Raw genomic sequence first — 23,799 nt, 5'->3', positions numbered from 1 at the left:
TCGGCTGTGGCAATCATTGTTTTTCCCCAGTCAATTGAACACTATAGATCATTGTAACTGCCTCATGGCAGTAATTGTGGCTTTTACGCACGCTCCTTCCGCCTCTAGAATCATGTCAATACCAAAATGACGCCCAACATAATGATTTCATGTAATGATCAAATGATTTTCACTTTCACTGATTCTTGCTCAAGCATATGTTTCAGCAGCAAAGTGGATCTACGGGACGCTTCGATAAAGCCAATCACAGCAGCTCCTCTCATCAGGAACAGACAGTTTAACGAGCCAACACTTCAGCAGGAAACCTCCCTCCACAGACAAAAGTATACGTTTAAGTATAAGTTGAGCTCCTGAGGTCCTGGCCGTATTATTGACTTGTAAGTGTCTTTCCCCTGTGTTTTTTGTGTAAGAGTGTATGCTCTGTTTTTGCGAGGAGCTTTGCGTTCCGAGGACCCGCAGGCTGTCGTGTGAGTTGGATGGGACACCAACAGGGAGCAGGCCCGTGTCGCGGCGCAGGCCAAGGCAACACTCAACACTGAGGCAACTGGGAAGTGTCCCGGTGCTCCTCAAGGGCTGCCCACCACAAGCTCCCACAGAGGACTCATGAACGCTCTGGTCCGGACCACGTCTGAGACCGGCAACGCTGAAAAGCGACAAACGTCACAGACGCGTGTCCTCTCTGGGAGTGTGGAATGAGACCTATGGCAGAAACGGCTCCTATTTAAAATCTTCCGAGGGTGAAGTAGTCATATCGAATGTGACGTCACCAAGCCAGGGACGTATCAAAGGAGGATCCCGCTCATTTTGCTTTGAAGTCGAGGCTTTGCTGCTGTGTGCTTTATTCTGTTTCAGGTCCAGTGTTACAGCGATTCCCTTTGCCATGTGTTGAGCCAGCCGTGTGGTGACTGCGCAATAATGAGGCAGGAGAGACATTGACTGCCACTGCTGTTTTGTTTCCTTGTGGTTTATGTAGTTGTTTTTATTTGTGATTGTATTATTAGTCTTTTGGTTTCTCTCGGCTGTGGCAATCATTGTTTTTCCCCAGTCAATTGAACACTATAGATCATTGTAACTGCCTCATGGCAGTAATTGTGGCTTTTACGCACGCTCCTTCCGCCTCTAGAATCATGTCAATACCAAAATGACGCCCAACATAATGATCAAATGATTTTCACTTTCACTGATTCTTGCTCAAGCATATGTTTCAGCAGCAAAGTGGATCTACGGGACGCTTCGATAAAGCCAATCACAGCAGCTCCTCTCATCAGGAACAGACAGTTTAACGAGCCAACACTTCAGCAGGAAACCTCCCTCCACAGACAAAAGTATACGTTTAAGTATAAGTTGAGCTCCTGAGGTCCTGGCCGTATTATTGACTTGTAAGTGTTTTTCCCCTGTGTTTTTTGTGTAAGAGTGTATGCTCTGTTTTTGCGAGGAGCTTTGCGTTCCGAGGACCCGCAGGCTGTCGTGTGAGTTGGATGGGACACCAACAGGGAGCAGGCCCGTGTCGCGGCGCAGGCCAAGGCAACACTCAACACTGAGGCAACTGGGAAGTGTCCCGGTGCTCCTCAAGGGCTGCCCACCACAAGCTCCCACAGAGGACTCATGAACGCTCTGGTCCGGACCACGTCTGAGACCGGCAACGCTGAAAAGCGACAAACGTCACAGACGCGTGTCCTCTCTGGGAGTGTGGAATGAGACCTATGGCAGAAACGGCTCCTATTTAAAATCTTCCGAGGGTGAAGTAGTCATATCGAATGTGACGTCACCAAGCCAGGGACGTATCAAAGGAGGGTCCCGCTCATTTTGCTTTGAAGTCGAGGCTTTGCTGCTGTGTGCTTTATTCTGTTTCAGGTCCAGTGTTACAGCGATTCCCTTTGCCATGTGTTGAGCCAGCCGTGTGGTGACTGCGCAATAATGAGGCAGGAGAGACATTGACTGCCACTGCTGTTTTGTTTCCTTGTGGTTTATGTAGTTGTTTTTATTTGTGATTGTATTATTAGTCTTTTGGTTTCTCTCGGCTGTGGCAATCATTGTTTTTCCCCAGTCAATTGAACACTATAGATCATTGTAACTGCCTCATGGCAGTAATTGTGGCTTTTACGCACGCTCCTTCCGCCTCTAGAATCATGTCAATACCAAAATGACGCCCAACATAATGATCAAATGATTTTCACTTTCACTGATTCTTGCTCAAGCATATGTTTCAGCAGCAAAGTGGATCTACGGGACGCTTCGATAAAGCCAATCACAGCAGCTCCTCTCATCAGGAACAGACAGTTTAACGAGCCAACACTTCAGCAGGAAACCTCCCTCCACAGACAAAAGTATACGTTTAAGTATAAGTTGAGCTCCTGAGGTCCTGGCCGTATTATTGACTTGTAAGTGTTTTTCCCCTGTGTTTTTTGTGTAAGAGTGTATGCTCTGTTTTTGCGAGGAGCTTTGCGTTCCGAGGACCCGCAGGCTGTCGCGTGAGTTGGATGGGACACCAACAGGGAGCAGGCCCGTGTCGCGGCGCAGGCCAAGGCAACACTCAACACTGAGGCAACTGGGAAGTGTCCCGGTGCTCCTCAAGGGCTGCCCACCACAAGCTCCCACAGAGGACTCATGAACGCTCTGGTCCGGACCACGTCTGAGACCGGCAACGCTGAAAAGCGACAAACGTCACAGACGCGTGTCCTCTCTGGGAGTGTGGAATGAGACCTATGGCAGAAATAACACCCATGGTTTCCGGAGCTCTTTCACCAGAGAAGAGCTCATTAACATCATCACTTGTTACTTTGCCCCATTCAGGCCTGGAGTGCATTTGTGTTCTCTGGTTTCTAACATAACAGTGTGTTTTATGTGAAGCTTTTCAGTTTCTGAGGTTTGCAGGCATGAAACAGTCATTTTAAAGCACAGTCAACTGAAAATGACTCAGTGTGAGTGAAAAGTGGTCAGAATCAACACTATTGTGTTTATCGTGAAGCTTTTCAGTTTCTGAGGTTTGCAGGAATGACACACAAATTTTAGAAAAAAGTCAACTGAAAACCACTCAGTGTCAGTGAATACTGGTCAGAATCAGCACTTATGTGTTTTTTGTCAAGCTTTTCAGTTTGTTAGGTCTGCAGGCCTGAAACAACTGAAAATGACTCAGTGTGACTGAATCGTGGTCCGAATCAACGCTTGTGTGATGTTTGTGAAACTTTTCAGTTTCTGAAGTTTGCAGGAATGAAACAAGCAACAATGATGCAACTGGGAAGTGTCCCAAGCTCCCACAGAGGACTCATGAACGCTCTGGTCCGGACCACGTCTGAGACCGGCAACGCTGAAAAGCGACAAACGTCACAGACGCGTGTCCTCTCTGGGAGTGTGGAATGAGACCTATGGCAGAAACGGCTCCTATTTAAAATCTTCCGAGGGTGAAGTAGTCATATCGAATGTGACGTCACCAAGCCAGGGACGTATCAAAGGAGGATCCCGCTCATTTTGCTTTGAAGACGAGGCTTTGCTGCTGTGTGCTTTATTCTGTTTCAGGTCCAGTGTTACAGCGATTCCCTTTGCCATGTGTTGAGCCAGCCGTGTGGTGACTGCGCAATAATGAGGCAGGAGAGACATTGACTGCCACTGCTGTTTTGTTTCCTTGTGGTTTATGTAGTTGTTTTTATTTGTGATTGTATTATTAGTCTTTTGGTTTCTCTCGGCTGTGGCAATCATTGTTTTTCCCCAGTCAATTGAACATCATAGATCATTGTAACTGCCTCATGGCAGTAATTGTGGCTTTTACGCACGCTCCTTCCGCCTCTAGAATCATGTCAATACCAAAATGACGCCCAACATAATGATTTCATGTAATGATCAAATGATTTTCACTTTCACTGATTCTTGCTCAAGCATATGTTTCAGCAGCAAAGTGGATCTACGGGACGCTTCGATAAAGCCAATCACAGCAGCTCCTCTCATCAGGAACAGACAGTTTAACGAGCCAACACTTCAGCAGGAAACCTCCCTCCACAGACAAAAGTATACGTTTAAGTATAAGTTGAGCTCCTGAGGTCCTGGCCGTATTATTGACTTGTAAGTGTTTTTCCCCTGTGTTTTTTGTGTAAGAGTGTATGCTCTGTTTTTGCGAGGAGCTTTGCGTTCCGAGGACCCGCAGGCTGTCGTGTGAGTTGGATGGGACACCAACAGGGAGCAGGCCCGTGTCGCGGCGCAGGCCAAGGCAACACTCAACACTGAGGCAACTGGGAAGTGTCCCGGTGCTCCTCAAGGGCTGCCCACCACAAGCTCCCACAGAGGACTCATGAACGCTCTGGTCCGGACCACGTCTGAGACCGGCAACGCTGAAAAGCGACAAACGTCACAGACGCGTGTCCTCTCTGGGAGTGTGGAATGAGACCTATGGCAGAAATAACACCCATGGTTTCCGGAGCTCTTTCACCAGAGAAGAGCTCATTAACATCATCACTTGTTACTTTGCCCCATTCAGGCCTGGAGTGCATTTGTGTTCTCTGGTTTCTAACATAACAGTGTGTTTTATGTGAAGCTTTTCAGTTTCTGAGGTTTGCAGGCATGAAACAGTAATTTTAAAGCACAGTCAACTGAAAATGACTCAGTGTGAGTGAAAAGTGGTCAGAATCAACACTATTGTGTTTATCGTGAAGCTTTTCAGTTTCTGAGGTTTGCAGGAATGACACACAAATTTTAGAAAAAAGTCAACTGAAAACCACTCAGTGTGAGAGAATACTGGTCAGAATCAGCACTTATGTGTTTTTTGTCAAGCTTTTCAGTTTGTGAGGTCTGCAGGCCTGAAACAACTGAAAATGACTCAGTGTGATTGAATCGTGGTCAGAATCAACGCTTGTGTGATGTTTGTGAAACTTTTCAGTTTCTGAAGTTTGCAGGAATGAAACAAGCAACAATGAGGCAACTGGGAAGTGTCCCAAGCTCCCACAGAGGACTCATGAACGCTCTGGTCCGGACCACGTCTGAGACCGGCAACGCTGAAAAGCGACAAACGTCACAGACGCGTGTCCTCTCTGGGAGTGTGGAATGAGACCTATGGCAGAAACGGCTCCTATTTAAAATCTTCCGAGGGTGAAGTAGTCATATCGAATGTGACGTCACCAAGCCAGGGACGTATCAAAGGAGGATCCCGCTCATTTTGCTTTGAAGTCGAGGCTTTGCTGCTGTGTGCTTTATTCTGTTTCAGGTCCAGTGTTACAGCGATTCCCTTTGCCATGTGTTGAGCCAGCCGTGTGGTGACTGCGCAATAATGAGGCAGGAGAGACATTGACTGCCACTGCTGTTTTGTTTCCTTGTGGTTTATGTAGTTGTTTTTATTTGTGATTGTATTATTAGTCTTTTGGTTTCTCTCGGCTGTGGCAATCATTGTTTTTCCCCAGTCAATTGAACACTATAGATCATTGTAACTGCCTCATGGCAGTAATTGTGGCTTTTACGCACGCTCCTTCCGCCTCTAAAATCATGTCAATACCAAAATGACGCCCAACATAATGATCAAATGATTTTCACTTTTAACTGATTCTTGCTCAAGCATATGTTTCAGCAGCAAAGTGGATCTACGGGACGCTTCGATAAAGCCAATCACAGCAGCTCCTCTCATCAGGAACAGACAGTTTAACGAGCCAACACTTCAGCAGGAAACCTCCCTCCACAGACAAAAGTATACGTTTAAGTATAAGTTGAGCTCCTGAGGTCCTGGCCGTATTATTGACTTGTAAGTGTTTTTCCCCTGTGTTTTTTGTGTAAGAGTGAATGCTCTGTTTTTGCGAGGAGCTTTGCGTTCCGAGGACCCGCAGGCTGTCGCGTGAGTTGGATGGGACACCGACAGGGAGCAGGCCCGTGTCGCGGCGCAGGCCAAGGCAACACTCAACACTGAGGCAACTGGGAAGTGTCCCGGTGCTCCTCAAGGGCTGCCCACCACAAGCTCCCACAGAGGACTCATGAACGCTCTGGTCCGGACCACGTCTGAGACCGGCAACGCTGAAAAGCGACAAACGTCACAGACGCGTGTCCTCTCTGGGAGTGTGGAATGAGACCTATGGCAGAAATAACACCCATGGTTTCCGGAGCTCTTTCACCAGAGAAGAGCTCATTAACATCATCACTTGTTACTTTGCCCCATTCAGGCCTGGAGTGCATTTGTGTTCTCTGGTTTCTAACATAACAGTGTGTTTTATGTGAAGCTTTTCAGTTTCTGAGGTTTGCAGGCATGAAACAGTCATTTTAAAGCACAGTCAACTGAAAATGACTCAGTGTGAGTGAAAAGTGGTCAGAATCAACACTATTGTGTTTATCGTGAAGCTTTTCAGTTTCTGAGGTTTGCAGGAATGACACACAAATTTTAGAAAAAAGTCAACTGAAAACCACTCAGTGTGAGAGAATACTGGTCAGAATCAGCACTTATGTGTTTTTTGTCAAGCTTTTCAGTTTGTTAGGTCTGCAGGCCTGAAACAACTGAAAATGACTCAGTGTGATTGAATCGTGGTCCGAATCAACGCTTGTGTGATGTTTGTGAAACTTTTCAGTTTCTGAAGTTTGCAGGAATGAAACAAGCAACAATGAGGCAACTGGGAAGTGTCCCAAGCTCCCACAGAGGACTCATGAACGCTCTGGTCCGGACCACGTCTGAGACCGGCAACGCTGAAAAGCGACAAACGTCACAGACGCGTGTCCTCTCTGGGAGTGTGGAATGAGACCTATGGCAGAAACGGCTCCTATTTAAAATCTTCCGAGGGTGAAGTAGTCATATCGAATGTGACGTCACCAAGCCAGGGACGTATCAAAGGAGGATCCCGCTCATTTTGCTTTGAAGTCGAGGCTTTGCTGCTGTGTGCTTTATTCTGTTTCAGGTCCAGTGTTACAGCGATTCCCTTTGCCATGTGTTGAGCCAGCCGTGTGGTGACTGCGCAATAATGAGGCAGGAGAGACATTGACTGCCACTGCTGTTTTGTTTCCTTGTGGTTTATGTAGTTGTTTTTATTTGTGATTGTATTATTAGTCTTTTGGTTTCTCTCGGCTGTGGCAATCATTGTTTTTCCCCAGTCAATTGAACACTATAGATCATTGTAACTGCCTCATGGCAGTAATTGTGGCTTTTACGCACGCTCCTTCCGCCTCTAGAATCATGTCAATACCAAAATGACGCCCAACATAATGATCAAATGATTTTCACTTTTAACTGATTCTTGCTCAAGCATATGTTTCAGCAGCAAAGTGGATCTACGGGACGCTTCGATAAAGCCAATCACAGCAGCTCCTCTCATCAGGAACAGACAGTTTAACGAGCCAACACTTCAGCAGGAAACCTCCCTCCACAGACAAAAGTATACGTTTAAGTATAAGTTGAGCTCCTGAGGTCCTGGCCGTATGATTGACTTGTAAGTGTTTTTCCCCTGTGTTTTTTGTGTAAGAGTGTATGCTCTGTTTTTGCGAGGAGCTTTGCGTTCCGAGGACCCGCAGGCTGTCGCGTGAGTTGGATGGGACACCAACAGGGAGCAGGCCCGTGTCGCGGCGCAGGCCAAGGCAACACTCAACACTGAGGCAACTGGGAAGTGTCCCGGTGCTCCTCAAGGGCTGCCCACCACAAGCTCCCACAGAGGACTCATGAACGCTCTGGTCCGGACCACGTCTGAGACCGGCAACGCTGAAAAGCGACAAACGTCACAGACGCGTGTCCTCTCTGGGAGTGTGGAATGAGACCTATGGCAGAAACGGCTCCTATTTAAAATCTTCCGAGGGTTGAAGTAGTCATATCGAATGTGACGTCACCAAGCCAGGGACGTATCAAAGGAGGATCCCGCTCATTTTGCTTTGAAGTCGAGGCTTTGCTGCTGTGTGCTTTATTCTGTTTCAGGTCCAGTGTTACAGCGATTCCCTTTGCCATGTGTTGAGCCAGCCGTGTGGTGACTGCGCAATAATGAGGCAGGAGAGACATTGACTGCCACTGCTGTTTTGTTTCCTTGTGGTTTATGTAGTTGTTTTTATTTGTGATTGTATTATTAGTCTTTTGGTTTCTCTCGGCTGTGGCAATCATTGTTTTTCCCCAGTCAATTGAACACTATAGATCATTGTAACTGCCTCATGGCAGTAATTGTGGCTTTTACGCACGCTCCTTCCGCCTCTAGAATCATGTCAATACCAAAATGACGCCCAACATAATGATCAAATGATTTTCACTTTCACTGATTCTTGCTCAAGCATATGTTTCAGCAGCAAAGTGGATCTACGGGACGCTTCGATAAAGCCAATCACAGCAGCTCCTCTCATCAGGAACAGACAGTTTAACGAGCCAACACTTCAGCAGGAAACCTCCCTCCACAGACAAAAGTATACGTTTAAGTATAAGTTGAGCTCCTGAGGTCCTGGCCGTATGATTGACTTGTAAGTGTTTTTCCCCTGTGTTTTTTGTGTAAGAGTGTATGCTCTGTTTTTGCGAGGAGCTTTGCGTTCCGAGGACCCGCAGGCTGTCGCGTGAGTTGGATGGGACACCAACAGGGAGCAGGCCCGTGTCGCGGCGCAGGCCAAGGCAACACTCAACACTGAGGCAACTGGGAAGTGTCCCGGTGCTCCTCAAGGGCTGCCCACCACAAGCTCCCACAGAGGACTCATGAACGCTCTGGTCCGGACCACGTCTGAGACCGGCAACGCTGAAAAGCGACAAACGTCACAGACGCGTGTCCTCTCTGGGAGTGTGGAATGAGACCTATGGCAGAAACGGCTCCTATTTAAAATCTTCCGAGGGTGAAGTAGTCATATCGAATGTGACGTCACCAAGCCAGGGACGTATCAAAGGAGGATCCCGCTCATTTTGCTTTGAAGTCGAGGCTTTGCTGCTGTGTGCTTTATTCTGTTTCAGGTCCAGTGTTACAGCGATTCCCTTTGCCATGTGTTGAGCCAGCCGTGTGGTGACTGCGCAATAATGAGGCAGGAGAGACATTGACTGCCACTGCTGTTTTGTTTCCTTGTGGTTTATGTAGTTGTTTTTATTTGTGATTGTATTATTAGTCTTTTGGTTTCTCTCGGCTGTGGCAATCATTGTTTTTCCCCAGTCAATTGAACACTATAGATCATTGTAACTGCCTCATGGCAGTAATTGTGGCTTTTACGCACGCTCCTTCCGCCTCTAGAATCATGTCAATACCAAAATGACGCCCAACATAATGATCAAATGATTTTCACTTTCACTGATTCTTGCTCAAGCATATGTTTCAGCAGCAAAGTGGATCTACGGGACGCTTCGATAAAGCCAATCACAGCAGCTCCTCTCATCAGGAACAGACAGTTTAACGAGCCAACACTTCAGCAGGAAACCTCCCTCCACAGACAAAAGTATACGTTTAAGTATAAGTTGAGCTCCTGAGGTCCTGGCCGTATGATTGACTTGTAAGTGTTTTTCCCCTGTGTTTTTTGTGTAAGAGTGTATGCTCTGTTTTTGCGAGGAGCTTTGCGTTCCGAGGACCCGCAGGCTGTCGCGTGAGTTGGATGGGACACCAACAGGGAGCAGGCCCGTGTCGCGGCGCAGGCCAAGGCAACACTCAACACTGAGGCAACTGGGAAGTGTCCCGGTGCTCCTCAAGGGCTGCCCACCACAAGCTCCCACAGAGGACTCATGAACGCTCTGGTCCGGACCACGTCTGAGACCGGCAACGCTGAAAAGCGACAAACGTCACAGACGCGTGTCCTCTCTGGGAGTGTGGAATGAGACCTATGGCAGAAACGGCTCCTATTTAAAATCTTCCGAGGGTGAAGTAGTCATATCGAATGTGACGTCACCAAGCCAGGGACGTATCAAAGGAGGATCCCGCTCATTTTGCTTTGAAGTCGAGGCTTTGCTGCTGTGTGCTTTATTCTGTTTCAGGTCCAGTGTTACAGCGATTCCCTTTGCCATGTGTTGAGCCAGCCGTGTGGTGACTGCGCAATAATGAGGCAGGAGAGACATTGACTGCCACTGCTGTTTTGTTTCCTTGTGGTTTATGTAGTTGTTTTTATTTGTGATTGTATTATTAGTCTTTTGGTTTCTCTCGGCTGTGGCAATCATTGTTTTTCCCCAGTCAATTGAACACTATAGATCATTGTAACTGCCTCATGGCAGTAATTGTGGCTTTTACGCACGCTCCTTCCGCCTCTAGAATCATGTCAATACCAAAATGACGCCCAACATAATGATTTCATGTAATGATCAAATGATTTTCACTTTCACTGATTCTTGCTCAAGCATATGTTTCAGCAGCAAAGTGGATCTACGGGACGCTTCGATAAAGCCAATCACAGCAGCTCCTCTCATCAGGAACAGACAGTTTAACGAGCCAACACTTCAGCAGGAAACCTCCCTCCACAGACAAAAGTATACGTTTAAGTATAAGTTGAGCTCCTGAGGTCCTGGCCGTATTATTGACTTGTAAGTGTTTTTCCCCTGTGTTTTTTGTGTAAGAGTGTATGCTCTGTTTTTGCGAGGAGCTTTGCGTTCCGAGGACCCGCAGGCTGTCGTGTGAGTTGGATGGGACACCAACAGGGAGCAGGCCCGTGTCGCGGCGCAGGCCAAGGCAACACTCAACACTGAGGCAACTGGGAAGTGTCCCGGTGCTCCTCAAGGGCTGCCCACCACAAGCTCCCACAGAGGACTCATGAACGCTCTGGTCCGGACCACGTCTGAGACCGGCAACGCTGAAAAGCGACAAACGTCACAGACGCGTGTCCTCTCTGGGAGTGTGGAATGAGACCTATGGCAGAAACGGCTCCTATTTAAAATCTTCCGAGGGTGAAGTAGTCATATCGAATGTGACGTCACCAAGCCAGGGACGTATCAAAGGAGGATCCCGCTCATTTTGCTTTGAAGTCGAGGCTTTGCTGCTGTGTGCTTTATTCTGTTTCAGGTCCAGTGTTACAGCGATTCCCTTTGCCATGTGTTGAGCCAGCCGTGTGGTGACTGCGCAATAATGAGGCAGGAGAGACATTGACTGCCACTGCTGTTTTGTTTCCTTGTGGTTTATGTAGTTGTTTTTATTTGTGATTGTATTATTAGTCTTTTGGTTTCTCTCGGCTGTGGCAATCATTGTTTTTCCCCAGTCAATTGAACACTATAGATCATTGTAACTGCCTCATGGCAGTAATTGTGGCTTTTACGCACGCTCCTTCCGCCTCTAGAATCATGTCAATACCAAAATGACGCCCAACATAATGATCAAATGATTTTCACTTTCACTGATTCTTGCTCAAGCATATGTTTCAGCAGCAAAGTGGATCTACGGGACGCTTCGATAAAGCCAATCACAGCAGCTCCTCTCATCAGGAACAGACAGTTTAACGAGCCAACACTTCAGCAGGAAACCTCCCTCCACAGACAAAAGTATACGTTTAAGTATAAGTTGAGCTCCTGAGGTCCTGGCCGTATGATTGACTTGTAAGTGTTTTTCCCCTGTGTTTTTTGTGTAAGAGTGTATGCTCTGTTTTTGCGAGGAGCTTTGCGTTCCGAGGACCCGCAGGCTGTCGCGTGAGTTGGATGGGACACCAACAGGGAGCAGGCCCGTGTCGCGGCGCAGGCCAAGGCAACACTCAACACTGAGGCAACTGGGAAGTGTCCCGGTGCTCCTCAAGGGCTGCCCACCACAAGCTCCCACAGAGGACTCATGAACGCTCTGGTCCGGACCACGTCTGAGACCGGCAACGCTGAAAAGCGACAAACGTCACAGACGCGTGTCCTCTCTGGGAGTGTGGAATGAGACCTATGGCAGAAACGGCTCCTATTTAAAATCTTCCGAGGGTGAAGTAGTCATATCGAATGTGACGTCACCAAGCCAGGGACGTATCAAAGGAGGATCCCGCTCATTTTGCTTTGAAGTCGAGGCTTTGCTGCTGTGTGCTTTATTCTGTTTCAGGTCCAGTGTTACAGCGATTCCCTTTGCCATGTGTTGAGCCAGCCGTGTGGTGACTGCGCAATAATGAGGCAGGAGAGACATTGACTGCCACTGCTGTTTTGTTTCCTTGTGGTTTATGTAGTTGTTTTTATTTGTGATTGTATTATTAGTCTTTTGGTTTCTCTCGGCTGTGGCAATCATTGTTTTTCCCCAGTCAATTGAACACTATAGATCATTGTAACTGCCTCATGGCAGTAATTGTGGCTTTTACGCACGCTCCTTCCGCCTCTAGAATCATGTCAATACCAAAATGACGCCCAACATAATGATCAAATGATTTTCACTTTCACTGATTCTTGCTCAAGCATATGTTTCAGCAGCAAAGTGGATCTACGGGACGCTTCGATAAAGCCAATCACAGCAGCTCCTCTCATCAGGAACAGACAGTTTAACGAGCCAACACTTCAGCAGGAAACCTCCCTCCACAGACAAAAGTATACGTTTAAGTATAAGTTGAGCTCCTGAGGTCCTGGCCGTATGATTGACTTGTAAGTGTTTTTCCCCTGTGTTTTTTGTGTAAGAGTGTATGCTCTGTTTTTGCGAGGAGCTTTGCGTTCCGAGGACCCGCAGGCTGTCGCGTGAGTTGGATGGGACACCAACAGGGAGCAGGCCCGTGTCGCGGCGCAGGCCAAGGCAACACTCAACACTGAGGCAACTGGGAAGTGTCCCGGTGCTCCTCAAGGGCTGCCCACCACAAGCTCCCACAGAGGACTCATGAACGCTCTGGTCCGGACCACGTCTGAGACCGGCAACGCTGAAAAGCGACAAACGTCACAGACGCGTGTCCTCTCTGGGAGTGTGGAATGAGACCTATGGCAGAAATAACACCCATGGTTTCCGGAGCTCTTTCACCAGAGAAGAGCTCATTAACATCATCACTTGTTACTTTGCCCCATTCAGGCCTGGAGTGCATTTGTGTTCTCTGGTTTCTAACATAACAGTGTGTTTTATGTGAAGCTTTTCAGTTTCTGAGGTTTGCAGGCATGAAACAGTAATTTTAAAGCACAGTCAACTGAAAATGACTCAGTGTGAGTGAAAAGTGGTCAGAATCAACACTATTGTGTTTATCGTGAAGCTTTTCAGTTTCTGAGGTTTGCAGGAATGACACACAAATTTTAGAAAAAAGTCAACTGAAAACCACTCAGTGTCAGTGAATACTGGTCAGAATCAGCACTTATGTGTTTTTTGTCAAGCTTTTCAGTTTGTTAGGTCTGCAGGCCTGAAACAACTGAAAATGACTCAGTGTGACTGAATCGTGGTCCGAATCAACGCTTGTGTGATGTTTGTGAAACTTTTCAGTTTCTGAAGTTTGCAGGAATGAAACAAGCAACAATGAGGCAACTGGGAAGTGTCCCAAGCTCCCACAGAGGACTCATGAACGCTCTGGTCCGGACCACGTCTGAGACCGGCAACGCTGAAAAGCGACAAACGTCACAGACGCGTGTCCTCTCTGGGAGTGTGGAATGAGACCTATGGCAGAAACGGCTCCTATTTAAAATCTTCCGAGGGTGAAGTAGTCATATCGAATGTGACGTCACCAAGCCAGGGACGTATCAAAGGAGGATCCCGCTCATTTTGCTTTGAAGTCGAGGCTTTGCTGCTGTGTGCTTTATTCTGTTTCAGGTCCAGTGTTACAGCGATTCCCTTTGCCATGTGTTGAGCCAGCCGTGTGGTGACTGCGCAATAATGAGGCAGGAGAGACATTGACTGCCACTGCTGTTTTGTTTCCTTGTGGTTTATGTAGTTGTTTTTATTTGTGATTGTATTATTAGTCTTTTGGTTTCTCTCGGCTGTGGCAATCATTGTTTTTCCCCAGTCAATTGAACACTATAGATCATTGTAACTGCCTCATGGCAGTAATTGTGGCTTTTACGCACGCTCCTTCCGCCTCTAGAATCATGTCAATACCAAAATGACGCCCAACATAATGATCAAATGATTTTCACTTTTAACTGATTCTTGCTCAAGCATATGTTTCAGCAGCAAAGTGGATCTACGGGACGCTTCGATAAAGCCAATCACAGCAGCTCCTCTCATCAGGAACAGACAGTTTAACGAGCCAACACTTCAGCAGGAAACCTCCCTCCACAGACAAAAGTATACGTTTAAGTATAAGTTGAGCTCCTGAGGTCCTGGCCGTATGATTGACTTGTAAGTGTTTTTCACCTGTGTTTCTTGTGTAAGAGTGTATGCTCTGTTTTTGCGAGGAGCTTTGCGTTCCGAGGACCCGCAGGCTGTCGTGTGAGTTGGATGGGACACCAACAGGGAGCAGGCCCGTGTCGCGGCGCAGGCCAAGGCAACACTCAACACTGAGGCAACTGGGAAGTGTCCCGGTGCTCCTCAAGGGCTGCCCACCACAAGCTCCCACAGAGGACTCATGAACGCTCTGGTCCGGACCACGTCTGAGACCGGCAACGCTGAAAAGCGACAAACGTCACAGACGCGTGTCCTCTCTGGGAGTGTGGAATGAGACCTATGGCAGAAACGGCTCCTATTTAAAATCTTCCGAGGGTTGAAGTAGTCATATCGAATGTGACGTCACCAAGCCAGGGACGTATCAAAGGAGGATCCCGCTCATTTTGCTTTGAAGTCGAGGCTTTGCTGCTGTGTGCTTTATTCTGTTTCAGGTCCAGTGTTACAGCGATTCCCTTTGCCATGTGTTGAGCCAGCCGTGTGGTGACTGCGCAATAATGAGGCAGGAGAGACATTGACTGCCACTGCTGTTTTGTTTCCTTGTGGTTTATGTAGTTGTTTTTATTTGTGATTGTATTATTAGTCTTTTGGTTTCTCTCGGCTGTGGCAATCATTGTTTTTCCCCAGTCAATTGAACACTATAGATCATTGTAACTGCCTCATGGCAGTAATTGTGGCTTTTACGCACGCTCCTTCCGCCTCTAGAATCATGTCAATACCAAAATGACGCCCAACATAATGATCAAATGATTTTCACTTTCACTGATTCTTGCTCAAGCATATGTTTCAGCAGCAAAGTGGATCTACGGGACGCTTCGATAAAGCCAATCACAGCAGCTCCTCTCATCAGGAACAGACAGTTTAACGAGCCAACACTTCAGCAGGAAACCTCCCTCCACAGACAAAAGTATACGTTTAAGTATAAGTTGAGCTCCTGAGGTCCTGGCCGTATTATTGACTTGTAAGTGTTTTTCCCCTGTGTTTTTTGTGTAAGAGTGTATGCTCTGTTTTTGCGAGGAGCTTTGCGTTCCGAGGACCCGCAGGCTGTCGCGTGAGTTGGATGGGACACCAACAGGGAGCAGGCCCGTGTCGCGGCGCAGGCCAAGGCAACACTCAACACTGAGGCAACTGGGAAGTGTCCCGGTGCTCCTCAAGGGCTGCCCACCACAAGCTCCCACAGAGGACTCATGAACGCTCTGGTCCGGACCACGTCTGAGACCGGCAACGCTGAAAAGCGACAAACGTCACAGACGCGTGTCCTCTCTGGGAGTGTGGAATGAGACCTATGGCAGAAATAACACCCATGGTTTCCGGAGCTCTTTCACCAGAGAAGAGCTCATTAACATCATCACTTGTTACTTTGCCCCATTCAGGCCTGGAGTGCATTTGTGTTCTCTGGTTTCTAACATAACAGTGTGTTTTATGTGAAGCTTTTCAGTTTCTGAGGTTTGCAGGCATGAAACAGTAATTTTAAAGCACAGTCAACTGAAAATGACTCAGTGTGAGTGAAAAGTGGTCAGAATCAACACTATTGTGTTTATCGTGAAGCTTTTCAGTTTCTGAGGTTTGCAGGAATGACACACAAATTTTAGAAAAAAGTCAACTGAAAACCACTCAGTGTCAGTGAATACTGGTCAGAATCAGCACTTATGTGTTTTTTGTCAAGCTTTTCAGTTTGTTAGGTCTGCAGGCCTGAAACAACTGAAAATGACTCAGTGTGATTGAATCGTGGTCAGAATCAACGCTTGTGTGATGTTTGTGAAACTTTTCAGTTTCTGAAGTTTGCAGGAATGAAACAAGCAACAATGAGGCAACTGGGAAGTGTCCCAAGCTCCCACAGAGGACTCATGAACGCTCTGGTCCGGACCACGTCTGAGACCGGCAACGCTGAAAAGCGACAAACGTCACAGACGCGTGTCCTCTCTGGGAGTGTGGAATGAGACCTATGGCAGAAACGGCTCCTATTTAAAATCTTCCGAGGGTGAAGTAGTCATATCGAATGTGACGTCACCAAGCCAGGGACGTATCAAAGGAGGATCCCGCTCATTTTGCTTTGAAGTCGAGGCTTTGCTGCTGTGTGCTTTATTCTGTTTCAGGTCCAGTGTTACAGCGATTCCCTTTGCCATGTGTTGAGCCAGCCGTGTGGTGACTGCGCAATAATGAGGCAGGAGAGACATTGACTGCCACTGCTGTTTTGTTTCCTTGTGGTTTATGTAGTTGTTTTTATTTGTGATTGTATTATTAGTCTTTTGGTTTCTCTCGGCTGTGGCAATCATTGTTTTTCCCCAGTCAATTGAACATCATAGATCATTGTAACTGCCTCATGGCAGTAATTGTGGCTTTTACGCACGCTCCTTCCGCCTCTAGAATCATGTCAATACCAAAATGACGCCCAACATAATGATTTCATGTAATGATCAAATGATTTTCACTTTCACTGATTCTTGCTCAAGCATATGTTTCAGCAGCAAAGTGGATCTACGGGACGCTTCGATAAAGCCAATCACAGCAGCTCCTCTCATCAGGAACAGACAGTTTAACGAGCCAACACTTCAGCAGGAAACCTCCCTCCACAGACAAAAGTATACGTTTAAGTATAAGTTGAGCTCCTGAGGTCCTGGCCGTATGATTGACTTGTAAGTGTTTTTCCCCTGTGTTTTTTGTGTAAGAGTGTATGCTCTGTTTTTGCGAGGAGCTTTGCGTTCCGAGGACCCGCAGGCTGTCGCGTGAGTTGGATGGGACACCAACAGGGAGCAGGCCCGTGTCGCGGCGCAGGCCAAGGCAACACTCAACACTGAGGCAACTGGGAAGTGTCCCGGTGCTCCTCAAGGGCTGCCCACCACAAGCTCCCACAGAGGACTCATGAACGCTCTGGTCCGGACCACGTCTGAGACCGGCAACGCTGAAAAGCGACAAACGTCACAGACGCGTGTCCTCTCTGGGAGTGTGGAATGAGACCTATGGCAGAAATAACACCCATGGTTTCCGGAGCTCTTTCACCAGAGAAGAGCTCATTAACATCATCACTTGTTACTTTGCCCCATTCAGGCCTGGAGTGCATTTGTGTTCTCTGGTTTCTAACATAACAGTGTGTTTTATGTGAAGCTTTTCAGTTTCTGAGGTTTGCAGGCATGAAACAGTAATTTTAAAGCACAGTCAACTGAAAATGACTCAGTGTGAGTGAAAAGTGGTCAGAATCAACACTATTGTGTTTATCGTGAAGCTTTTCAGTTTCTGAGGTTTGCAGGAATGACACACAAATTTTAGAAAAAAGTCAACTGAAAACCACTCAGTGTGAGTGAATACTGGTCAGAATCAGCACTTATGTGTTTTTTGTCAAGCTTTTCAGTTTGTGAGGTCTGCAGGCCTGAAACAACTGAAAATGACTCAGTGTGACTGAATCGTGGTCAGAATCAACGCTTGTGTGATGTTTGTGAAACTTTTCAGTTTCTGAAGTTTGCAGGAATGAAACAAGCAACAATGAGGCAACTGGGAAGTGTCCCAAGCTCCCACAGAGGACTCATGAACGCTCTGGTCCGGACCACGTCTGAGACCGGCAACGCTGAAAAGCGACAAACGTCACAGACGCGTGTCCTCTCTGGGAGTGTGGAATGAGACCTATGGCAGAAACGGCTCCTATTTAAAATCTTCCGAGGGTGAAGTAGTCATATCGAATGTGACGTCACCAAGCCAGGGACGTATCAAAGGAGGATCCCGCTCATTTTGCTTTGAAGTCGAGGCTTTGCTGCTGTGTGCTTTATTCTGTTTCAGGTCCAGTGTTACAGCGATTCCCTTTGCCATGTGTTGAGCCAGCCGTGTGGTGACTGCGCAATAATGAGGCAGGAGAGACATTGACTGCCACTGCTGTTTTGTTTCCTTGTGGTTTATGTAGTTGTTTTTATTTGTGATTGTATTATTAGTCTTTTGGTTTCTCTCGGCTGTAGCAATCATTGTTTTTCCCCAGTCAATTGAACATCATAGATCATTGTAACTGCCTCATGGCAGTAATTGTGGCTTTTACGCACGCTCCTTCCGCCTCTAGAATCATGTCAATACCAAAATGACGCCCAACATAATGATTTCATGTAATGATCAAATGATTTTCACTTTCACTGATTCTTGCTCAAGCATATGTTTCAGCAGCAAAGTGGATCTACGGGACGCTTCGATAAAGCCAATCACAGCAGCTCCTCTCATCAGGAACAGACAGTTTAACGAGCCAACACTTCAGCAGGAAACCTCCCTCCACAGACAAAAGTATACGCTTAAGTATAAGTTGAGCTCCTGAGGTCCTGGCCGTATGATTGACTTGTAAGTGTTTTTCCCCTGTGTTTTTTGTGTAAGAGTGTATGCTCTGTTTTTGCGAGGAGCTTTGCGTTCCGAGGACCCGCAGGCTGTCGCGTGAGTTGGATGGGACACCAACAGGGAGCAGGCCCGTGTCGCGGCGCAGGCCAAGGCAACACTCAACACTGAGGCAACTGGGAAGTGTCCCGGTGCTCCTCAAGGGCTGCCCACCACAAGCTCCCACAGAGGACTCATGAACGCTCTGGTCCGGACCACGTCTGAGACCGGCAACGCTGAAAAGCGACAAACGTCACAGACGCGTGTCCTCTCTGGGAGTGTGGAATGAGACCTATGGCAGAAATAACACCCATGGTTTCCGGAGCTCTTTCACCAGAGAAGAGCTCATTAACATCATCACTTGTTACTTTGCCCCATTCAGGCCTGGAGTGCATTTGTGTTCTCTGGTTTCTAACATAACAGTGTGTTTTATGTGAAGCTTTTCAGTTTCTGAGGTTTGCAGGAATGAAACAGTAATTTTAAAGCACAGTCAACTGAAAATGACTCAGTGTGAGTGAAAAGTGGTCAGAATCAACACTATTGTGTTTATCGTGAAGCTTTTCAGTTTCTGAGGTTTGCAGGAATGACACACAAATTTTAGAAAAAAGTCAACTGAAAACCACTCAGTGTCAGTGAATACTGGTCAGAATCAGCACTTCTGTGTTTTTTGTCAAGCTTTTCAGTTTGTGAGGTCTGCAAGCCTGAAACAACTGAAAATGACTCAGTGTGATTGAATCGTGGTCAGAATCAACGCTTGTGTGATGTTTGTGAAACTTTTCAGTTTCTGAAGTTTGCAGGAATGAAACAAGCAACAATGATGCAACTGGGAAGTGTCCCAAGCTCCCACAGAGGACTCATGAACGCTCTGGTCCGGACCACGTCTGAGACCGGCAACGCTGAAAAGCGACAAACGTCACAGACGCGTGTCCTCTCTGGGAGTGTGGAATGAGACCTATGGCAGAAACGGCTCCTATTTAAAATCTTCCGAGGGTGAAGTAGTCATATCGAATGTGACGTCACCAAGCCAGGGACGTATCAAAGGAGGATCCCGCTCATTTTGCTTTGAAGTCGAGGCTTTGCTGCTGTGTGCTTTATTCTGTTTCAGGTCCAGTGTTACAGCGATTCCCTTTGCCATGTGTTGAGCCAGCCGTGTGGTGACTGCGCAATAATGAGGCAGGAGAGACATTGACTGCCACTGCTGTTTTGTTTCCTTGTGGTTTATGTAGTTGTTTTTATTTGTGATTGTATTATTAGTCTTTTGGTTTCTCTCGGCTGTGGCAATCATTGTTTTTCCCCAGTCAATTGAACATCATAGATCATTGTAACTGCCTCATGGCAGTAATTGTGGCTTTTACGCACGCTCCTTCCGCCTCTAGAATCATGTCAATACCAAAATGACGCCCAACATAATGATTTCATGTAATGATCAAATGATTTTCACTTTCACTGATTCTTGCTCAAGCATATGTTTCAGCAGCAAAGTGGATCAACGGGACGCTTCGATAAAGCCAATCACAGCAGCTCCTCTCATCAGGAACAGACAGTTTAACGAGCCAACACTTCAGCAGGAAACCTCCCTCCACAGACAAAAGTATACGTTTAAGTATAAGTTGAGCTCCTGAGGTCCTGGCCGTATTATTGACTTGTAAGTGTTTTTCCCCTGTATTTTTTGTGTAAGAGTGTATGCTCTGTTTTTGCGAGGAGCTTTGCGTTCCGAGGACCCGCAGGCTGTCGCGTGAGTTGGATGGGACACCAACAGGGAGCAGGCCCGTGTCGCGGCGCAGGCCAAGGCAACACTCAACACTGAGGCAACTGGGAAGTGTCCCGGTGCTCCTCAAGGGCTGCCCACCACAAGCTCCCACAGAGGACTCATGAACGCTCTGGTCCGGACCACGTCTGAGACCGGCAACGCTGAAAAGCGACAAACGTCACAGACGCGTGTCCTCTCTGGGAGTGTGGAATGAGACCTATGGCAGAAATAACACCCATGGTTTCCGGAGCTCTTTCACCAGAGAAGAGCTCATTAACATCATCACTTGTTACTTTGCCCCATTCAGGCCTGGAGTGCATTTGTGTTCTCTGGTTTCTAACATAACAGTGTGTTTTATGTGAAGCTTTTCAGTTTCTGAGGTTTGCAGGCATGAAACAGTAATTTTAAAGCACAGTCAACTGAAAATGACTCAGTGTGAGTGAAAAGTGGTCAGAATCAACACTATTGTGTTTATCGTGAAGCTTTTCAGTTTCTGAGGTTTGCAGGAATGACACACAAATTTTAGAAAAAAGTCAACTGAAAACCACTCAGTGTCAGTGAATACTGGTCAGAATCAGCACTTCTGTGTTTTTTGTCAAGCTTTTCAGTTTGTTAGGTCTGCAGGCCTGAAACAACTGAAAATGACTCAGTGTGATTGAATCGTGGTCAGAATCAACGCTTGTGTGATGTTTGTGAAACTTTTCAGTTTCTGAAGTTTGCAGGAATGAAACAAGCAACAATGAGGCAACTGGGAAGTGTCCCAAGCTCCCACAGAGGACTCATGAACGCTCTGGTCCGGACCACGTCTGAGACCGGCAACGCTGAAAAGCGACAAACGTCACAGACGCGTGTCCTCTCTGGGAGTGTGGAATGAGACCTATGGCAGAAACGGCTCCTATTTAAAATCTTCCGAGGGTGAAGTAGTCATATCGAATGTGACGTCACCAAGCCAGGGACGTATCAAAGGAGGATCCCGCTCATTTTGCTTTGAAGTCGAGGCTTTGCTGCTGTGTGCTTTATTCTGTTTCAGGTCCAGTGTTACAGCGATTCCCTTTGCCATGTGTTGAGCCAGCCGTGTGGTGACTGCGCAATAATGAGGCAGGAGAGACATTGACTGCCACTGCTGTTTTGTTTCCTTGTGGTTTATGTAGTTGTTTTTATTTGTGATTGTATTATTAGTCTTTTGGTTTCTCTCGGCTGTGGCAATCATTGTTTTTCCCCAGTCAATTGAACATCATAGATCATTGTAACTGCCTCATGGCAGTAATTGTGGCTTTTACGCACGCTCCTTCCGCCTCTAGAATCATGTCAATACCAAAATGACGCCCAACATAATGATTTCATGTAATGATCAAATGATTTTCACTTTCACTGATTCTTGCTCAAGCATATGTTTCAGCAGCAAAGTGGATCTACGGGACGCTTCGATAAAGCCAATCACAGCAGCTCCTCTCATCAGGAACAGACAGTTTAACGAGCCAACACTTCAGCAGGAAACCTCCCTCCACAGACAAAAGTATACGTTTAAGTATAAGTTGAGCTCCTGAGGTCCTGGCCGTATTATTGACTTGTAAGTGTTTTTCCCCTGTGTTTTTTGTGTAAGAGTGTATGCTCTGTTTTTGCGAGGAGCTTTGCGTTCCGAGGACCCGCAGGCTGTCGTGTGAGTTGGATGGGACACCAACAGGGAGCAGGCCCGTGTCGCGGCGCAGGCCAAGGCAACACTCAACACTGAGGCAACTGGGAAGTGTCCCGGTGCTCCTCAAGGGCTGCCCACCACAAGCTCCCACAGAGGACTCATGAACGCTCTGGTCCGGACCACGTCTGAGACCGGCAACGCTGAAAAGCGACAAACGTCACAGACGCGTGTCCTCTCTGGGAGTGTGGAATGAGACCTATGGCAGAAACGGCTCCTATTTAAAATCTTCCGTGGGTGAAGTAGTCATATCGAATGTGACGTCACCAAGCCAGGGACGTATCAAAGGAGGATCCCGCTCATTTTGCTTTGAAGTCGAGGCTTTGCTGCTGTGTGCTTTATTCTGTTTCAGGTCCAGTGTTACAGCGATTCCCTTTGCCATGTGTTGAGCCAGCCGTGTGGTGACTGCGCAATAATGAGGCAGGAGAGACATTGACTGCCACTGCTGTTTTGTTTCCTTGTGGTTTATGTAGTTGTTTTTATTTGTGATTGTATTATTAGTCTTTTGGTTTCTCTCGGCTGTGGCAATCATTGTTTTTCCCCAGTCAATTGAACACTATAGATCATTGTAACTGCCTCATGGCAGTAATTGTGGCTTTTACGCACGCTCCTTCCGCCTCTAGAATCATGTCAATACCAAAATGACGCCCAACATAATGATCAAATGATTTTCACTTTCACTGATTCTTGCTCAAGCATATGTTTCAGCAGCAAAGTGGATCTACGGGACGCTTCGATAAAGCCAATCACAGCAGCTCCTCTCATCAGGAACAGACAGTTTAACGAGCCAACACTTCAGCAGGAAACCTCCCTCCACAGACAAAAGTATACGTTTAAGTATAAGTTGAGCTCCTGAGGTCCTGGCCGTATGATTGACTTGTAAGTGTTTTTCCCCTGTGTTTTTTGTGTAAGAGTGTATGCTCTGTTTTTGCGAGGAGCTTTGCGTTCCGAGGACCCGCAGGCTGTCGCGTGAGTTGGATGGGACACCAACAGGGAGCAGGCCCGTGTCGCGGCGCAGGCCAAGGCAACACTCAACACTGAGGCAACTGGGAAGTGTCCCGGTGCTCCTCAAGGGCTGCCCACCACAAGCTCCCACAGAGGACTCATGAACGCTCTGGTCCGGACCACGTCTGAGACCGGCAACGCTGAAAAGCGACAAACGTCACAGACGCGTGTCCTCTCTGGGAGTGTGGAATGAGACCTATGGCAGAAATAACACCCATGGTTTCCGGAGCTCTTTCACCAGAGAAGAGCTCATTAACATCATCACTTGTTACTTTGCCCCATTCAGGCCTGGAGTGCATTTGTGTTCTCTGGTTTCTAACATAACAGTGTGTTTTATGTGAAGCTTTTCAGTTTCTGAGGTTTGCAGGCATGAAACAGTCATTTTAAAGCACAGTCAACTGAAAATGACTCAGTGTGAGTGAAAAGTGGTCAGAATCAACACTATTGTGTTTATCGTGAAGCTTTTCAGTTTCTGAGGTTTGCAGGAATGACACACAAATTTTAGAAAAAAGTCAACTGAAAACCACTCAGTGTGAGAGAATACTGGTCAGAATCAGCACTTATGTGTTTTTTGTCAAGCTTTTCAGTTTGTGAGGTCTGCAGGCCTGAAACAACTGAAAATGACTCAGTGTGATTGAATCGTGGTCCGAATCAACGCTTGTGTGATGTTTGTGAAACTTTTCAGTTTCTGAAGTTTGCAGGAATGAAACAAGCAACAATGAGGCAACTGGGAAGTGTCCCAAGCTCCCACAGAGGACTCATGAACGCTCTGGTCCGGACCACGTCTGAGACCGGCAACGCTGAAAAGCGACAAACGTCACAGACGCGTGTCCTCTCTGGGAGTGTGGAATGAGACCTATGGCAGAAACGGCTCCTATTTAAAATCTTCCGAGGGTGAA

Source organism: Trachinotus anak, unplaced genomic scaffold (genome assembly GCF_046630095.1).
Source record: "Trachinotus anak isolate AG129_WGS33_773 ecotype Australia unplaced genomic scaffold, CSIRO_AGI_Tana_v1 ptg000005l, whole genome shotgun sequence".
NCBI classification, from domain to species: domain Eukaryota; kingdom Metazoa; phylum Chordata; class Actinopteri; order Carangiformes; family Carangidae; genus Trachinotus; species Trachinotus anak.
This window is presented reverse-complemented; position numbering follows the sequence as displayed.